Source organism: Panthera uncia, chromosome E1 (assembly GCF_023721935.1).
Source record: "Panthera uncia isolate 11264 chromosome E1, Puncia_PCG_1.0, whole genome shotgun sequence".
Lineage (NCBI taxonomy): Eukaryota > Metazoa > Chordata > Mammalia > Carnivora > Felidae > Panthera > Panthera uncia.
In genome coordinates this window covers 58,777,813-58,783,876 of record NC_064814.1, presented here as the reverse complement: position 1 = coordinate 58,783,876, position 6,064 = coordinate 58,777,813, and positions in this window count along the sequence as shown.

Sequence of the window (6,064 nt, the reverse complement as noted above, 5' to 3'; positions counted from 1 at the left end):
TCCACCTGGGGCTCATGGCTGGTCTCCGTGTCCCAGGGTAGACACCTCTGGCACCTGTCCCCTCGGCCAGATCCAGAGGCCCTTCCTGAAGTTTAGACGGCCCTGCTCCTGGGAAGCTCCCCGTTCCTCTTAAGAAGCCGCTGGGCTGCGGTGTCCAAACAGCTCCTCCTGCATCTGCACCGGGAGGGGCCAGGAAGACCGGGCAGACCCTCGGTGCTCTCCTCTGGTGGCCGTGGCAGCAGCCTCTGGGACCCCGGACCCCCTCTGGGCCTTCGGATACTGCGCGGCAAGGGGCTGGCAATTTGCTGACCTCATTAACCCAGTGGTTCATTTCTGTGGGACTCTCCCTTTCTAGAAGTTTTCTCTTAAATTGGCAAGGGCTGACTCCTGAAGGCTCCTTGGGTGCAAAGGCCCAGGCCAGGGGGTGAGCTGGGGGCTGTGGGAGGCTGGGATGGAGGGACCTGGAAGGAGTCCGCTGTGGCCTCAGGATCCGGTGCCTCCGTGGGCCCGCCTCGGCCCTTTGAACCGCAGGACCAGTGGATCGCTCGCACGGATGTGGCCGTGGCAGGGGCCTCCCCCTCCCTCCTGCGGGAAGCCGCCACCTCCTGCGGCCCGCAGCCCTCAGGCTCCTCCCCTGGGCTCTCTGGTTCTGAACTCAGGCTTTCTCTATTTCCTTCGCGTCTGTCTTACTTGTGCTCTCGGAGGAGGGTGGCCACCCTCCACAGGGCCGGAGAAGCACAGCACTAACCACGCAGGCACCAGGATGCACGGACGAGGGGATAGGGCAGGGAGTGACAAGGACAGCCGTGGGAAATGATCTGCACCCTGCAGGAGGCCACACGCCGGGGCGGGGGCTGCGCAGCCCTCCAGGCCCGCAGGAGCCAAAGGATGGAAGCAACGCAGGTGACCATCAACAGGCAAATCGATAAACAAAACGTGCTCTGTCCCTGCAACGGACTATCCTTCCGCCACGAGACGGGTAGAAGTCCTGATACACACCGTATCTTGGAAACATCCGGGTAAGGAGAGCAGCCAGACACAAAAGGTCACCGATCGTATGGTTGCGTTGATGTGAAATGTCCAGAACGGGAAAATCCATACAGACCCAAAGCTGAGTGTGGTGGTTGCCGGGGGCTGGGGGAGGGGCCTGGGGGGGGCTCGTGTTTAATGGGCACGGAGTGTCCTTTTGGCGGGGGATAAACACGTTTGGGAACTAGGTCGAGGGGGCGGTCACACAACACTGTGAGTGCACTAAATGCCACAGACTCGTTCACTTTGACACGGAATTTCCTTCAACGTGAATTTCATCTCCCTTTTGTTTTTGAAGTTACACATCTCTTTATTGTGGGACTTCGTTGTTGTTTTTTTTTTTTAATACTTATTTTTTGGGAGAGCGAAAGCAGGGGACGTCAGAGAGAGGGGGACAGAGGATCTGAAACAGGCTCTGTGCTGACAGCAGGGAGCCAGACCGGGACTTGAACCCATGAACCGTGAGCTCATGACCTGAGACAAAGTCAGACGCTTAACCGACTGAGCCACCCAGGTGCCCCTCGTCTCAATTTTTTTTAAAAAAGGACTTCCGTAGGGGCATCTGGGTAGTTCAGTCAGTTAAGCTTCTGACTCTTGGTTCGGCTCAGGTCATGATCTCACGGTTGCGTGAGTTCGAGCCCCGTGTCGGGCTCTGTGCTGGTGGAGTGGAGCCTGCTTGGGACTCACTCTCACTCTCTCTCTCTCTCTCTTTCTCTCTCTCCCCTCCCACCCCTCCCCTACTCATACTGTCTCTGTCTCTCACAAAAGTATACAAATGTTAAAAATTAAAAAAAAAATGACTTTCATAGAAAACTCTGACATATGGGGATGGGTTATTAATTCCCCAAGGGCATGAAGGATCCATTGAGAAGTGCCTACCACAGGTGTAACGGGACGAAGTTACAGGGAGCGATGGTTCAGGGGCATAACAGCCAGAGATTTCCTCCCGTGAAGGGTGAGGGGCCGGGCTCTGCAGCAGGGGGATGGCTGTGTTGGCAGCCCTGCAGGCCACAGGGAGACCAGCTTGGGGAGACCAGCTGGCAGGGACTTGCCCTGGCCCCCCTCCCTCCGTGCCCCTCAGAGACCCTGGACTGCTCCCAGCACAAAGGTGTGGAATCATCTGGGGCACAGTCGATGCTGGGCAGGCTGGCCTGGGTAGAAGAGGTTTGTTTGAAACCCCAGGTGGGGTTGAGGGTGGGCGTGCCGGGCAAGGCCAGTGTCGATTCCCGGAGCCCGTCTTCTGGGGTTCAGGAGCACGACCTGCCCTCTGGACAAAAGCTGCCGGGGCCGTGTCTCCACACAGACTGTGCGCAGAGCCTGGCCAGGAATGCCCGGGAGGCTCCGTGCCATGGGGACTTTGCCTATAGCAGCCACCAGGAAGACCCCACAGATGGCAGGCCATCAATGCCAAGAGACCCTCCAGATGCCTGTGCACCTGTGGGCCAGCCCGCATCAGGTGACTGCCCCTCCTTGAGCCCTGCCGCCCTGGGACGTTCGGCCCCTGCCTTTGGTAATGATGAGACTCCTGTTTCCCGGCCCCCAGCACAGGCACTTCCCAGGTTGCCAGGGCCTTGAGACAAGAGGCCGGGGATTTTTTTTTTTTTTTTTTTAACAATACTGCTTAATCTGAGCCACATCGCATATGCTTTTTGTTGGAAGAGCCGTACGAAAACAGTCAGTCAACCCAGACAGTTAAAGCAAAACTGTTGTCAAGAGGATTTCATGTTCGAGTATTCCGATTAAGAGGAAAACGGGATCTTGTTCTCGCTGCCTCTCTGCTCCCAGCCCCGCCGTGGCATCTGACAGCCACGCACCGGTCAGACCCTCCTGCCTCTGTTCCAGCTTCCAGGAGCGAGGACGGGGTGTCTGAGGGAAAGCCTGTCTGGAGATGGACGCTTGGACCATCCACGGAAGGGGAAGCCCGTCTTCCAGGGGAGGACGGCACAGTGGGCTACTCCTTTGCCAACCGCGCCAGTTTGTTTGGGAGAAGCATCTGGAAACCGCCTGATCCCCAGTCTCACTGTCTGGACTTGGGTTGGGAGGCGGGGGGGGGGGAGCCCCCCATACAGGGTGTGTACAGGGGAACTACTGCTCCTGTCACTGGCTGGTCCTGCCAGCTGCAAAGCGGGGAGACACGCAGGCCGACGAGAGAGCATTGCTGGGGTACAGACGCACAGGCAGGCCCAGAAGAGCAAGAAAAAACAAATCCGGGATTCCTTTGCCCCTGAGGAGTTCACCACCTCATGATGCGCTCCGAAAGAGCCCAGAAGTCTGGGGAGTCAGAAAGATCGGGAAAGAAGGAAAGGAGACAGACGCCAATGATGATAATGCCTACTGGAGTTTCCTGGGCGCAGAAGAACCTATGAAAGTTCTCAATACGGTGCCAGGACGAGGCAGGTGTTCGACCAGTGTTATTTTATTTATTTTTATTTTATTTTATTTGTTATTTTATTTATTTTATTTGTTTATTTATTCATTTTATTTATTTATTATTTTTTTTTATTTATTTTATTTTATTTATTTTTTATTTTTTTATTTTATTATTTATTTATTCATTTTATTTATTATTTATTTCATTTATTTTATTTTATTTATTTTATTTATTTTTATTTTATTTGTTATTTTATTTTTACTTTTATTATTTATTTATTTATTTATTCATTTTATTATTTATTTATTTTATTTTATTTATTTTATTTTATTTGTTATTTGATTTATTTTTATTATTTATTTATTTATTCATTTTATTTATTTTATTTATTTTATTTATTTATTTTTATTTATTTATTTATTCATTTTATTTATTATTTATTTATTTTGTTTTATTTTATTTATTATTTTATTTTATTTATGTTTATTTTTGAGAGAAACAGAGTGCGAGCGGAGGAGGGGCAGAGGGAAAGGGAGACACAGAATCCGAAGCAGGCTCCAGGCTCCATGCTGTCAGCTCAGAGCCTGACGTGGGGCTCAGACTCATGAACCTCCAGATCATGACCTGAGCTGAAGCCAGTCGCGCAATCGACAGAGCCAGCCAGGCGCCCCAATCATTGTTTAGTTCCGCATCAGGTAGCTGTGTCATTACCCTGTTTTGCAGATGAGTAAACTGAGGCCGAGGAGGGCCACGTGTTACAGAAGCTGGCAGGGCACACATAGCCTGCTTCATCCGCTCACGGCTGAGCCTCCGTGCCCGAGCTGCAGTGGGAGGGGGCCGTGTGCATGCCCCCTCACAGCCATACCCTGGGTGGACAGGGGTGGCCGGCGGAACCCCGAGATGGCTCCCAAGACTTCCAGCCCTTGCTATGAATGTCTATAAACTGCCCGCCCCTTCCCCCCTCGCCGCCCCCCCGCCCCCCGGCTTGGTGGGGGACCTGTGAATTCAATGCATGTTGCTAATCGGCAGACTTTGGGTTTCATAAGGGAGAGAGGCTGGAGCGAGGCTGACCTAATCTGTGGGGCTCCTGGAAAGGGGTCTAGTTTAATGGGTTGGGGGTGATGAATGCTGTGCAACCGGTCAGAGGGGTGGGCGCACAGCTTTGGGAGTGCACTAAATGTCCCTGAATCGTTCCCTTTGAAATGGCTAATTTTATGTTCTATGAATTTCACCTCTTAAAAATCAGAAACAGAAAGGGAGAGTCTTAGCATGAACTGAAGCAAATAGCACACACGGGGTGGGGGGTGGGGATTCAAACAACACACGTGTACTGCTCACAGTTGTGAGGCTGGAAGTTCAGGATCAGGGCGCTAACAGGTCCGGTGTCTGGTGGGGCCGGCTTGCTGGCTGGCGGAAGGCTGTGGCTCGGGCCTCGAGTGGTGGAGAGCAGAGAGAGGAAGCGGTTCCCAAGCCTCTTCTGATGGCACTGGTCCCCTTCCTGAGGCCCCACCCTCATAGCCTTATCACTCCTAAAGGTCCTGCCCCTAATGCCGTCACCTGGGGGCTTGGGTTTCAACATATGTGTTTTGGGGGCACCTGTGGTCCATAATGGGGGCTAGAAAGGCAGGGACAGAAGTCAGAGAGACCCCCTTGCTGGCCTGGCAGAAAGCAGACAGCATGCTGTGAACGGGGGGGCCCCGTCAAAAGGAGCCACAGGCTGCCTCTAAGAGCTGAGAGTGGTCCTGGCCTGGCTGGCAGAAAGCCAGGGACTCAGTCACGCTAGGGAATGGATTCGGCCGACAGCTGCGTGAGGCTGGGAGGAGCCCCCAGACCCCAGATGAGACCCCCTACCCTGGCCCAACCTTGATGGGAAGCTTGGGACTCCTGACTCGTGGAGATGGCGAGGCCCCAGTGGGAGCTGGATTTGTGCTCATTTGTTACACAGCATCGGAAACTAATACAACACGGTGAGCCAGCTAGGAAGAATGTTCCGGAAGTGGGAAGCCAGGCTGACGAGGTTCATGCTGCCCTCACTTTCTGGATCGTGAGGTGCGAAGGATCCGGAAGCTAAGGCATGGTGACTCTGTCTGCACCAGTGGTTCCTGCCCGTGGGCCCACGTGGGCGGGCGGCTGTCCCAGGTCACCTAGGCTGCCACTTCTCCCCAGGCGGGCTGGGAAGGCTGGCGCCGCTCTGGGTGAGACCCAGTGGGGGTGCAGTCTGGTTTTCATTAAGTATCAGAAGCTCAGCGTTAATCCGCACCAGAAGCAAACATTTACTCCCCGCCTCGCTGTAAACACGAGTGCTTTGAGACATGGGTCCTCAGGCCATTGGGGAGATGTGCGTGGTCCTTCAGAAGCTCCTGTCTGCACAGCAGAGCTTGGGTCTGGAAGACAGGAGGGCCAGGGTGCACACACCAGACCTGACGGTGGCTGTGCGGCCGCGCCAGGCCCGAGCTGGCGGACAGTGGCAGGCGCGGCCTCCATCCTCGTCCAGGCAGCGCGTAGGGGTTGTGAGAGGGCATGCCCTGTCCCAGAAGCTTTTCGGGGCCGTTTCTAGTCCCGTGATCTGCTTGATGTGTGATTCAGGCAGGATCGACTCTTCAGGGCCCAAGGTCCTGTGCTCTGTGAGGGACCCCCTCCCAAGCCTTGTCCGCCAGCGGAGTT